At 50.6% G+C, this 13,447-nt stretch overlaps 1 long non-coding RNA gene across 1 annotated transcript in view; it reads right to left on the bottom strand.

Moving 5' to 3' along the window:
• Window positions 1-13,447, bottom strand: part of LOC144603184 (uncharacterized) — a 497,022-nt gene that overhangs the window by 63,257 nt on the left and 420,318 nt on the right. The window lies entirely within an intron of this gene.

Here is a 13,447-nt window from a genome sequence, read left to right as displayed (position 1 = left end):
AGAGAGGAGAGTGGGAGAGGAAGAAATTAGAGCGTGACGCAGAAATCGATAGAGATAGAGAGAACGAAAGAGAGAGAGAGAAAGTAGAGAGTGACACAGAAATTGATAGAGATAGAGAGAACGAAACAGAGAGAGAGAAAGGAGAGAGGGAGAGAAAGTAGAGAGTGACACAGAAATTGATAGAGAGAGAGAGAGAGAGAGAGAGAGAGAGAGAGAGAGAGAGAGAGAGAGAGAGAGAGAGAGAGAGAGAGAGAGAGAGAGAGAGAGAGATAGAGAGAGAGAGAGAAAAAAAGAAAAAAGAAAATAGACAAGAAAATAGACCGTGGCATAGTCTCTAGATGGAGATAGAGTGAACGAAACAGGGACAGAGAGAGAGTAATGAATAGGCACACAGTACACCTGACTCCAGAGACTGCAGACACATTGCTGCTACCTGTGGGTACCTTACCTGACCGTTGACAGACTGCACTGAAGCTTCACCTGTCCGAGGCCTCTATATATGGAGAGGTGACACAGGTTGTGGGTTAGTCAGACATGCAACGAATGTGAGGAATAGCAACCGATGGTTTTTAATGACTAACCTCAGCTATTGTGCCATGCCGCGAGATGCCTGATGTACAAACGCTGATCCATTAGGAAACTCCCAACAAAGAATGTCTGCTGCCCCCGTGACACGTGGGCAATGGTTGTGTAAGCAGTGCACAGAGTGCTGGAGTAACTCAGCGGGTCAGGCAGCATCTGTGGAGAACATGGATAGGTGACGTTTCACAGGGTGCTGGAGTAACTCAGCGGGTCAATAGACAATAGACAATAGGTGCAGGAGGAGGCCATTCAGCCCTTCGAGCCAGCACCACCATTCAATGTGATCATGGCTGATCATTCTCAATCAGTACCCCGTTCCTGCCTTCTCCCCACACCCCCTGACTCCGCTATCCTTAAGAGCTCTATCTAGCTCTCTCCTGAATGCATTCGGAGAATTAGCCACAGTACTCCAGGTGCGGTCTCACTAGGGCCCTGTACAACATGGATAGGTGACGTTTCACAGAGTGCTGGAGTAACTCAGCGGGTCAGGCAGCATCTGTGGAGAACATGGATAGGTGACGTTTCACAGAGTGCTGGAGTAACTCAGCGGGTCAGGCAGTATCTCTGGAGAACATGGAGAGGTGACGTTTCAGGTCGGGACCTCACCAACATACACACCTCTTATATCCCAAGGACCCTCAATAGGACAGAAAGATGTTGTCAAGCTGGAAAGCGTGCAGGGAAGACTTACGAGGATGTTGCCAGGACTCGAGGGCCTGAGCTATAGGGAGAGGTTGAGTAGGCTACGACGTTATTCCCTGGAGTGCAGGAGGATGAGGCGTGATGTTATAGATGTGCAGGAAAATAACTGTAGATGCTGGTTCAAATCGAAGGTAGACACAAAATGCTGGAGTAACTCAGCGGGTCAGGCAGCATCTCAGGAGAGAAGGAATGGATGACGTTTCAGGTCGAGACCCTTCTTCAGCCTGATTAGTGCGGGTGTCAGAGGTTACGGGGAGAAGGCAGGAGAATGGGGTTAGGAGGGAGAGATAGATCAGCCATGATTGAATGGCGGAGAAGACTTGATGGGCCAAATGGCCTAATTCTACTCCTAGCACCGACGACCTTGTGGCCATATAACCTGTGGGATTGAGAGCACAGATGGAGATGGGGAAATGTTTCAAGGGATCTAGACTGCCTGACGCATTGGGTGTGAGCTTGCAGGTGGAATGCAGTTTGGAAAAGTCCCACATCATCCACACGGAAGGAGAAAGAGGAATATCTTTGCACATGGAAAGAAATTGGGTAATTGTTGATGTTGAAAGAGATCTGGGTGTGTCTGCACACAAGGCACTGAAGGGGAACATGTGGGTGTCACGAACAATTGGGGCATGGCGCCATTGTGTTCTGGGCTTCATTACAAGAGGAATTGAATGAAGAAGTCAGGAGCAAAGAGGTCCTTCTGCAGTTGTACAGGGCCCTGGTGAGACCGCACCTGGAGTACTGTGTGCAGTTTTGGTCTCCAAATTTGAGGAAGGATATTCTAGCTATTGAGGGCGTGCAGCGTAGGTTTACTAGGTTAATTCCTGGAATGGCGGGACTGTCGTATGTTGAAAGACTGGAGCGGCTAGGCTTGTATACACTGGAATTTAGAAGGATGAGAGGGGATCTTATTGAAACATATAAGATTATTAAGGGGTTGGACATGTTAGAGGCAGGAAACATGTTCCCAATGTTGGGAGAGTCCAGAACCAGGGGCCACAGTTTAAGAATAAGGGGTAGGCCATTTAGAACGGAGATGAGGAAAAACGTTTTCAGTCAGAGAGTTGTAAATCTGTGGAATTCTTTGCCTCAGAAGGCAGTGGAGGCCAATTCTCTGAATGCATTCAAGAGAGAGCTAGATAGAGCTCTTAAGGATAGCGGAGTCAGGGGTATGGGGAGCGGGCAGGAACGGGGTACTGATTGAGAATGATCAGCCATGATCACATTGAATGGTGGTGCTGGCTCGAAGGGCCGAATGGCCTCCTCCTGCACCTATTGTCTATTGATTTGAGTATCGGAGGAAGGAGGTCCTACTGCAGTTGGACAGGGCCCTGCTGAGACCACACCTGGAGTATTGTCTGCAGCTTTATTTAGCTTAGTTTAGTTTAGAGATAAAGTGCGGAAACACTGGGTCCGTGCCGACCAACGATCCCCACACATTAACACTATCCTACGCCCACTAGGGACAATTTCTATGTTTACCAAGCCAATTTACTTACAACCCCGTACGTATTTGGAGTGTGGGAGGAAACCGAAGATCTCGGGGAAAACCCACGCAGGTCATGGGGAGAATGTACAAACTCCACGCAGACAGCGCCCGTAGTCGGGATGGAACCCAGGTCTCCGGCGCGGAATTCGCTGTAAGGCAGCAATTCTACCGCTGCGCCACCGTGACCGCCCTAAATTTGGTCTCCTAATTTGAGGAAGGACATTCTTGCCCATTGAGGGATGTAGCGCAGGTTCTCCAAGTTAATTCCCGGGTTGGAGGGATTGACATATGATGAAAGAATGGATCGACTGGGCTTGTATTCACCAGAATTTAGAAGGATGAGAGGGGCTCTTATACAAACATATAAAATTCTTCAGGGATTGGATAGGCTACATGCAGGAAAAATGTTCCTGATGTTGGGGGAGTCCAGAACCAGGGGTTACAGTTCAAGAATAAGGGGTGGGACATTTAGGGTTGAGATTGGGAAAAACTTCTTCATCCAGAGAGTTCTGAATCTGAGGAATTCACTGCCACAGAAGGCAGTGGAGATCAATTCACTGGATGTTTTCAAGGGAGTTAGATGTAGCTCTTAGGGCTACGGAATCAAGGGATATGGAGAGATAGCAGGAACTGGGTACTGATTTTGGATAATCAGCCATGATCATATTGAATGGCGGTGCTGGCTCGAAGGGCCGAGTGGCCTCTGAAAGGAAGTGTCACTGAAAGGAAGCATGCAGGTACAGCAGGCAGTGAAGAAAGCCAATGGAATGTTGGCCTTCATAACAAGAGGAGTTGAGTATAAGAGCAGAGAGGTCCTTCTGCAGTTGTACAGGGCCCTAGTGAGACCGCACCTGGAGTAGTGTGTGCAGTTTTGGTCTCCAAATTTGAGGAAGGATATTCTTGCTATTGAGGGAGTGCAGCGTAGGTTTACTAGGTTAATTCCCAGAATGGCGGGACTGTCATATGTTGAAAGACTGGAGCAACTAGGGTTGGGTCCTGACTACGGGTGCTGTCTGTGCGTACGTTCTCCCCGTGACCTGCGTGGGTTTCCCCTGGGCGCTCCGGTTTCCTCACGTGCCCCAAAGACGTGCGGGGGTTTGCAGGTTAATTGGCTCGGTGAAACCGTAAGTTGTCCGTAGTGCGTGTCAGTTATGAATTCTTTATTAATTGTTGGCGGTGTGTTGGATGGCAGTGCAGGGCCGTCTTAACGCATGGGCCTGATGGGCACTTGCCCGGAGGCCCACGAGCATAGGGGCCCCATGCTGATCTGTGTATGTTAAGTGACTTGCAATAAATAAATACTACTTTAAAAATGTAGGTTCAATAAGTGTTTTTTTCGCAACATTTTCCATCCCTAAGTACTTCTCACAGCGATCTGTAAGGGCTTTTTGCAACAATGTAGAATGGGTGACGTTTCAGGTCGAGACCCTTCTTCAGACTGATGTCAGGGGGGGCGGGACAAAGGAAGGATATAGGTGGAGACAGGAAGATAGAGGGAGAACTGGGAAGGGGAAGAGAGGGACAGTTGGAGAAGTCGATGTTCATACCGCTGGGCTGCAAGCTGCCCAGGCAAAATATGAGGTGCTGTTCCTCCAATTTCCGGTGGGCCTCACTATGGCACTGGAGGAGGCCCCTTGACAGAAAGGTCAGACTGGGAATGGGAGGGGGAGTTGAAGTGCTCGGCCACTGGGAGATCAGCTTGGTCAATGCGGACCGAGCGCAGGTGTTGAGCGAAGCGATCGCCGAGCCTGCGCTTGGTTTCGCTGATGTAAATAAGTTGACATCTAGAGCAGCGGATGCAATAGATGAGCTTGGAGGAGGTGCAGGTGAACCTTTGTCTCACCTGGAAAGACTGTTTGGGTCCTTGGATGTATTTGAGGGGGGAGGTAAAGGGACAGGTGTTGCATCTCGTGCGGTTGCAGGGGAAAGTGCCCGGGGATGGGGTGGTTTGGCCCTTGGAGCCAGCACCGCCATTCAATGCGATCATGGCTGACCATCCACAATTAGTAACCCGTGCCTGCCTTCTCCCCATATCCCTTGATTCCACCAGCCCCTAGAGCTCCATTTAACGCTCTTTTAAATCCATCCAGTGAATTGGCCTCCACTCCCTTCTGTGGAAGAGAATTCCACAAATTCACAACTCTCTGGGTGAAAAAAAAAAGTTCTCACCTCAGTTTTAAATGGCCTCCCCTTTATTCTTAGACTGTGTGTGGCCCCTGGTTCTGGACTCTCCCAACATTGGGACCATTTTTCCTGCATCTAGCTTGCCCAGTCCTTTTATAATTCTATACCTGAATAGGTTAATGAGGCTATTTTGACATCCTACCATGCTATTGCTCACATCTCCTGCTGGAACAATTGCACTGGAATGGAGTGCAACAGAGGCGTTGCAAGATGCAGATAATCACTTCAGTTTCAGTGCACTTATCCCACTCCATTCACCTGATGTTGACTATTTCATCACGGGAACATCATGGATGTTCCTGGGCCTTTACGTGTCAGCCGTGTCCGTCAGCACGGGAGCCAGGAAACTCAGCTGGTCACACATGTCAGGGGTCAGGTTAACATCCTCTCCTCGAACTGGGGAAATACATCACGTAGCCAATAGTCAATAGTCAATAGTCAATTTATTTGTCACATACACATAAATGTGCAGTGAAATGAAAAATTACCCGCAGTTGAACAATAAGACCAATAAGAATAATCAATAAAAATGCAATAACACATACAATCATAACCAACACCAAACAAAAGAAATATCCATCACAGTGAATCTCCTCCATCCAAGATCTTATAAGTCCGTAAGACAAAGGAGCAGAATGAGGCCATTCGGCCCATTGAGTCTGCTCCACCATTCAATCATGGCTGATCTATCTTTCCCTCTCAACCACATTCTCCCGCCTTCTCCCCACAACCTTTGACGCCCGCACTAATCAAGAATTTGGGCGGCAGCAGTAGAGCTGCTGCCTCACAGCGCCAGAGACCCGGTGTTCGATCCCGACCACGGGTGCTGTCTGAACGGAGTTTGTACGTTCTCCCCGTGACCTGCGTGGGTTTTTCTCCGAGATCTTCGGTTTCCTCCCACACTCCAAAGACGGACAGGTTTGTAGTTTAATTGGCTTGGTATAAATGTAAATTGTCCCTAGTGGGTGCAGGATCGTGTTAGTGTGTGGGGATCGCTGGTCACTACAGACTTGGTGAGACAATGGGCCTGTTTCTGTGCTACGGTATATCTCAACTAAACAAAGTCCTTGAGACATAGGAGCAGAATTAAGCTATCCGGTCCATTGAGTCTGCTCTGCCATTCGATCGTGGCTGATCTATCTTTCCCTCACAACCCTATAATCTTGCCATCTCCCCATAACCTTTGACACCCTTACTAATCAAGCACCTGTCAATCTCCGCTCCAAAAACACCCAACAACTTGGCCTCCACTGGCATCTGCGGCAATGAATTCCACAGATTCACCTCCCTCTGGCTAAAGAAATTCCTCCTCATCTCCATTCTAAAGGTACGCCCTATTTCTCCGAGGCTGTGGGGTTAAAGAAAACTTTAAAACACAACACCAAGATCGGGCAGGACAATCCGGCAAGTCGGTAGAGTCGGTGGCGCGGCGGCAGAGTTGCTGCCTCACAGCGAATGCAGCACCGGAGACCCGGGTTCGATCCCGACTACGGGTGCTGCCTGTACGGAGTTTGTACGTTCTCCCCGTGACCTGCGTGGGCTTTCTCAGAGATCTGCGATTTCCTCCCACACTCCAAAGACGTGCAGGTATGTTGGTTAATTGGCTGGGCAAATGCAAAAATTGTCCCGAGTGTGTGTAGGATGGTGTTAGTGTGCGGGGATCGCTGGTCAGCGCGGACCCGGTGGGCCGAAAGGGCCCGTTTCCGCGCTGTATCTCTAAACTAAAGCAAACTAATCAAGACTTTATCTAAGAGCTTAAGAAGGCTATATCTGAAACGTATAAGATTATTAAGGGGTTGGTCACGTTAGAGGCAGGAAACATGTTCCCAGTGTTGGGGGAGTCCAGAACAAGGGGCCACAGTTTAAGAATAAGGGGTAAGCCATTTAGAACTGAGATGACGAAAAACTTTTTCAGTCAGAGAGTTGTAAATCTGTGGAATTCTCTACCTCAGAAGACAGTGGAGGCCAATTCTCTGGATGCATTCAAGAGAGCGCTAGATAGAGCTCTTAAGGATAGCAGAGTCAGGGGTTATGGGGAGAAGGCAGGAACGGGGTACTGACTGAGAATGATCAGCCATGATCACATTGAATGGCGGTGCTGGCTCAAAGGGCCGAATGGCATCCTCGTGCACGTATTGTCTATTGTCTACTGAAGAAGGATCTCGACCCGAAACGTCACCCATTCCTTCTCTCCAGAGATGCTGCCTGTCCCGCTGAGTTACTCCAGGTTTTTGTGTCTATCTTCTTTTATCTAAGAGCGCCAAATACACTGATCACTGGGAACAACCTAGGAGAATGCTCAATGAGCAAAGACTCACCGACTCTTTTTGTACAGAATTTTTGTACAGAATTTTCCTCTTAATGGTTTGCTTTTGCAGAAGGCACTTTAGAACGTTTCCTTCTTACAAATGGTCTTGTGCACCTCGGCGAGAAACAGTAGAGTGAACACAGCCCAACTCAACCTGTTACAGATGAGCAAATGTGCAGGAAGGAACTGCCGGTTTAAACCGAAGATGGACACAAAAAGCTGGAGTAACGCAGCGGGTCAGGCAGCTTCTCTGGAGAGAAGGAACGGGCGACGTTTCGGGTCGACACCCTTCTTCAGACAAACGTGCAAATGTCCTGTTCCCCTTTCGACCTTATTTTATCGTTTTACGATTGCCATTTAGACAATAGACAATAGACAATAGGTGCAGGAGAAGGCCATTCGGCCCTTCGAGCCAGCACCGCCATTCAATGTGATCCTGGCTGATCATTCTCAATCAGTACCCCGTTCCTGCCTTCTCCCCATTCCCCCTGACTCCGCTCTCCTTAAGAGCTCTATCCAGCTCTCCCTTGAATGCATTCAGAGAATTGGCCTCCACTGCCTTCTGAGGCAGAGAATTCCACAGATTCCCAACTCTCTGACTGAAATCTTCCCGCTAGATGCGGGACGATTGTTCCCGATGTTGGGGGAGTCCAGAACCAGGGGTCACAGCTTAAGGATAAGGGGGAAGTCTTTTAGGACCGAGATGAGAAAACATTTCTTCACACAGAAAGTGGTGAGTCTGTGGAATTCTCTGCCACAGAAGGTAGTTGAGGCCAGTTCATTGGCTATATTTAAGAGGGAGTTAGATGTGGCCCTTTTTGCTAAAGGGATCAGGGGGTATGAAGAGAAGGCAGGTACAGGCTACTGAGCTGGATTATCAGCCATGATCATATTGAATGGCGGTGCAGGCTCGAAGGGCTGAATGGCCTACTCCTGCACCTATTTTCTATGTTTCTATGAAAACGTTTTTCCTCATCTCAGTTCTAAATGGCCTACCCCTTATTCTTAAACTGTGGCCCCTGGTTCTGGACTCCCCCAACATTGGGAACATGTTTCCTGCCTCTAACCTTCTAACCACAGCGCATAGAAATGGCCATCAAGTACCCATTTACACTAAACCAACATTAACCCCATGTAAAAGGAAGGAACTGCAGATGCTGGTTTAAACCGAAGATCGACACAAAATGCTGGAGTAACTCAGCGGGACAGGTAGCATCTCCGGAGAGACGGAATGGGTGACGTTTCGGATCGAGACCCTTGATATCCTGACCACGTTCCCAACACTTAACAACACTCATTAAACCATGATGAAATATTTCAGAGACCTGTTTAGCCCATTAGAATTATTAGCATGGTATTGCATTGCTAAATTCCAAAGATAATTGTGCAAGACACATGTAACCAGCTTCCAGAGATAATTGATTAAATTAATTATCTGTTTCTGTGTTGAGCCCAGTAACACAGGAAGATATATGAGGATATTGCCAGGACTCGAGGGGCCTGAGCTACAGGGAGAGGTTGGGCAGGCCAGGAGTGCAGGAGGCTGAGAGATGATCTTATAGAGGTGTATCGAGTCACACAGCGTGGAAATAGGCCCTTCGGCCCAACATGTCCCAGCTACCCTAGTCCCACTTGCCTGCGCTTGGTCCATAACCCTCCAAACCTGTCCTATCAATGTACCTATCCAACTGTTTCTTAAACGATGGGATAGTCCCAGCCTCAACTACCTCCTCTGGCAGCTTGTTCCATACACCCACCACCCTCTGTGAGAAAAATAGACGTCAGTAGATAGTAGAAAGACTGTTAGCTGTGAGGAGGATGCTAGGAGGCTGCAAGGTGACTTGGATAGGTTAGGTGAGTGGGCAAATGCATGGCAGATGCAATGTGGATAAATGTGAGGTTATCCACTTTGGTGGCAAGAACAGGAAAGCAGACTATTATCTGAATGGTGGCCGATTAGGAAAAGGGGAGATGCAACGAGACCTGGGTGTCATGGTGCACCAGTCATTGAAAGTAGGCATGCAGGTGCAGCAGGCAGTGAAGAAAGCGAATGGTATGTTGTCATTGATAGCGAGGGGATTTAAGTATAGGAGCAGGGAGGTTCTGCTGCAGTTGTACAAGGCATTGGTGAGACCACACCTGGAGTATTGCGTACAGTTTTGGTCTCCTAATCTGAGGAAAGACATTCTTGCCATAGAGGGAGTACAGAGAAGGTTCACCAGATTGATTCCTGAGATGGCAGGACTTTCAAATGAAGAAAGACTAGATAGACTCGGCTTGTACTCGCTGGAATTTAGAAGATTGAGGGGGGATCTTATAGAAACTTACAAAATTCTTAAGGGGTTGGACAGGCTAGATGCAGGAAGATTGTTCCCGATGTTGGGGAAGTCCAGAACAAGGGGTCACAGTTTAAGGATAAGGGGGAAGTCTTTTAGGACCGAGATGAGAAAGTTCTTTTTCACACAGAGAGTGGTGAATCTGTGGAATTCTCTGCCACAGCAGGTAGTTGAGGCCAGTTCATTGGCTATATTTAAGAGGGAGTTAGATGTGGCCCTTGTGGCTAAAGGGTTCAGGGGGTATGGAGAGAAGGCAGGTACGGGATACTGAGTTGGATGATCAGCCATGATCATATTGAATGGCGGTGCGTACAGGGTCGAAGGGCCGAATGGCCTACTCCTGCACCTATTTTCTATGTTTCTATAAGTTAGCGCGTTTTTATGGACATATAAATCCTACTTGTGATAGATGTAATTCTGAGGTGGCTTCGCTGACTCATTTGTTTTGGTCTTGCCCACTTTTGGAAAAATATTGGAAAGATTCCTTGGGCTAATTAATAACTTGCCGACGGTTATGATCTAATCCCAGCTCATCAGGGTCGGTGTGACACCTACCACAGTAATGACAGGAATGTGAACGAGTTTGGTTTAGTTTAGTTCAGAGATACAGCGCAGAAACACAGGCCCTTCGGCCCACCGAGTCCGTGCCGACCAGCGATCACCCCGTACACCACCCTGCACACACTAGGGACAATTTACAGTTTTTACCAAAGCCTATTAACCTGAAAACCTGGTAGACACCAAAGGCTGGAGTAACTCAGCGGGTCAGGCAGCATCTCTGGAGAGAAGGAATGACCCATCTCTCCAGGGATGCTGCCTGACCCGCTGAGTTACTCCAGCATTTTGTGTCCACCTTCGATTTAAACCGGCATCTGCAGTTTTCTTTCCTACACAACCTGCAAACCTGTACGTCTTTAGAGTGGGCGGCTGGTGGGGAATAGTGAAGGGACGGGCTGATGGGGAGGGGGGCTAGTAGTAAAGGGAAGGGCCGAGGGGGAGGGGTAGTAGTGAGGGGATGGGCCCGAAGGGAGAGGGGTAGTTGAGAGGGGTCGGGCCGAGGGGAGGCTGGGATGAGGGAATGGGCCGAGGCGAGGGGGGTAGTAGTGAGGGTATGGGCCGGAGAGGGGCTAGTAGTGAAGGGACGGGCCGAGGGGGGGGGGGGGAGCTGGTGGTGAGGGGACGGGCCGAGGGGGGGCAGTAGTAAAGGGACTAGGGGAGGGGCGAGTACTGAGGGGACGGGCCGAGAGGGAGAGGGATAGTAGTGAGGGGACGGGGAGCGGGGTAGTAGTGAAGGGACGGGCCGAGAGGCTGGGGCGCGGCTGGTAGTGAGGGAACGGGGGCTAGTAGCGAGGGGACGGGCCGGGGGGCCGGGGCGGCTGGGAGTGAGGGGACTAGTAGCGGGTGGGTGGGGGCTAGTAGCGAGGGGACGGGCCGGGGCGGCTGGGAGTGAGGATGCGCGGCCGCTCCGGGCGCACTGGGCCCCGTTGCCCCGGAGACGCGGCGGAGGCTTCAACAAACTTTATTGTTCCCCCGTCTCCGCGCGGCGAACGTGAGGACAAGATGGCGGCGAGGAGAGGAGGGGTGAGAGAGGGAGAGAGGGGGAGGGGAGGGGGGGGCAGAGTGGGAGGGGGAGAGAGAGAGGGGAGAGGGACAGAGAGGGGGAGAGAGAGAGAGGCGGAGGGAGAGGGAAGGGGGTGAAAGATAGAGGGGGAGGGACATAGAGAGGAGGAGGGGGAGAAATGGGGGGAGAGAGGGAGGGGGTGGAGAGGGAGGGAGAGAGAGAGAGACACGCAGAGGAGAGAGGGAGGTGAGGAGTGAGAGGGAGGTGAGGAGTGAGAGGGAGGTGAGGAGTGAGAGGAGGGAGGGAAGGTGAGGGAGAGGAGGGAGGGAAGGTGAGGGAGAGGAGGGAGGGAAGGTGAGGGAGAGGAGGGAGGGAAGGTGAGGCTGAGGGTGAGAGAGGGGAGGTCACATATAGGGGAGAGAGGGACGGGAGGGGGGAGAAGGAAATAGGGAGAGGAAGGAGAGAGGAGAGACACACACGCACACACAGAGGAGAGAGAGTGAGGGACGTGGGGGAGGAGAGAGAGTGGGAGCTGGAGAGAGGAGTGAGAGGGAGTGGGAGCAGGGGAGAGGAGAGAGAGCCGGTGGGGAGAGAGAAGGAGCATGGCTGGGAGGAAGGGGGTGAGGGAGTGCGGAGGGAAGGGGAGAAGGAGGGAGAGAGGGTGACAGGAGAAGTTTGGGAGGTTGGTGGAGGAGAAGGAACAGATGGGGATAGGGGTGGGGGTTGAGAAAGGGGTGGGGATGGGAGAAATGGGAGGGAAAGAGAGTTATGTAGAGAGGGGGTGTGGTGGGGAAGGTGGGGGGGGGAGGGGTAAGTGGGAGGGATGCAGTGAAGGAGTAGGGAAAGTGGAGGAAGGGCAGGGTGAGGGGGAGGGTGGGTGGAATGGGGTGGATGGTGAGTGAAGGGATGGGGGGGAGGAGGATGGATGGAGGGGGGGGATGGGTTGTGGCAAGAGATGGATGGAGAAGTGAGACAAGGGATTTGGAGGGCTGGTGGTGGTGAGGAGGGGAGAGAGCAGACACTGGGTGGGAGTGTGGACTGGGGGCTGACGTGACCACGTTCCTTTCAGAAGCGCAGGCGTTATTGGGAGGCCGAGCCCGAGACTAAGGGCGATGCAGGAGGAGGAGGAGGGGGCGTGGGGGCGAAGCAGGGGGCCCGGGGAAGGGCCGCCGCTCAAAGACGTTCCAGCACCCAGAACCCCGGTGGCCGCGGCAGGGGGGCGCTGTCGGGGGTGAGTACCGACGCCTCGGGCACTGAGGCAATGGGGGTGGGGGACATTGGAGCGGAGGGAACCGTGGAGTGGGGGGGGGGGTTGTTGGAGGAGTGGTGGAAAACGGGATGAGGGGAGGGGGCGCAGGGGAGGAAACTGGGGGTACAGAGATTGAACTGCAGAGGGAAACACAAGAGAATGCAGGTCAGAAGTGATCGGAGTAGAATTAGGCCATTCGGCCCTTCAAGTCCACCCCGCCATTCAATCGTGGCTGACCTATCTCTCCCTCCTCACTCCATTCTCCTGCCTTCTCCCCATAACCTCTGATACCTCTAAGATGGTATCTTGAGCTAAACGCGAAGTGCTGGAGGAACTCAGCGGGCCAGGCAGCATCCGTGGAGGGAATGGACAGACAGCGTTTTGGTTCGAGATCCATCTGGAGACCGATGGCATCGTGGGGGGGGGGGGGAGGAAAGCTGGAAAAGAGAGTTGCAACCAAACCTGGCGAGTGATGTGTGGAAGAAAGACACAAAGTGACTCAGATATAGGAACAGCTTCTTCCCAGTTGCTATCAGGCTACTGAATGGTCCTGTCATAAACTAAGAGAGTAGTCCCAAACTTGCAACACACTTTATAGTGGACTTTGCACTTTTTTAACCTGAACTTTGCCTTGTATGGGTTGATTTTACTCTAGTACAGCATGAATTGCTTGGATAGCACAGAAACAGTTTTCCACTGTATCACAATGCATATGATAATTATATAACAAAATAACAGATGTTCGCAAAACCTTTTGTGCGTTCCTAAACTAATTTGTACTGCTTGTATTTAAAATGAACCTTAGTTACTTTTATTATATAATCTATTTGGCAAAAGTATTCTTTATTAATATTTTTATGCCAATACATTGTCCTATTTACTGTGAGCCAAATTAATACTTTTAAGTGGTACTTCATATTTAGCTCGGGCAGCTTACAACCTAATGGTGATTTTGATTTCTCTCATTTCAACTTGCCTCCCCACTCTAGTCGTTCTGCCAGTTCCACTGTTTGTATCCATATTACCCCTTCGTTAT

The sequence above is a fragment of the Rhinoraja longicauda genome, chromosome 19, assembly GCF_053455715.1.
Source record: "Rhinoraja longicauda isolate Sanriku21f chromosome 19, sRhiLon1.1, whole genome shotgun sequence".
Classification (NCBI taxonomy): domain Eukaryota; kingdom Metazoa; phylum Chordata; class Chondrichthyes; order Rajiformes; family Arhynchobatidae; genus Rhinoraja; species Rhinoraja longicauda.
Note: the sequence above shows the minus strand (reverse complement) of the source record. Positions and strands in the feature narration are given on the sequence as shown.